Consider the following 315-nt stretch of genomic DNA (forward strand, 5'->3'; position numbering starts at 1 on the left):
TATCTAACCTTTTATTGTTTTCATATCTTTAAAATAATCTATACTATAATTTATTTATCTATTCAGAACTAATTTACTCTCCATTTGTTTATCTATTTCCTCTTTTTAAACTATCAAGTCATCCCCAACGTAGTCGTAAATTTTTTGCTTTCTTTAAGCATTTCTTTATATATCTTAGACTAATCATTCTAACATGTCTATCAATCTCTCAATCATTTTACATATATCTATCCCTTGCCAAATCCGTATCAACAAATCTACTTATGCATTACCTTAACTAACTCATTCCCACGATCAACACATTTAGCTTCTTGT

The 315-nt window shown here is 27.6% G+C and overlaps 1 protein-coding gene across 1 annotated transcript in view; it reads right to left on the reverse strand.

The window, feature by feature from the left end:
* LOC119586280 (RNA pseudouridylate synthase domain-containing protein 2-like) overlaps nucleotides 1-315 on the reverse strand; it is a gene marked incomplete at its 5' end in the record, with an annotated part of 99,349 nt that overhangs the window by 18,497 nt on the left and 80,537 nt on the right.

This window comes from Penaeus monodon, chromosome 21 (genome assembly GCF_015228065.2).
Source record: "Penaeus monodon isolate SGIC_2016 chromosome 21, NSTDA_Pmon_1, whole genome shotgun sequence".
Taxonomy (NCBI): domain Eukaryota; kingdom Metazoa; phylum Arthropoda; class Malacostraca; order Decapoda; family Penaeidae; genus Penaeus; species Penaeus monodon.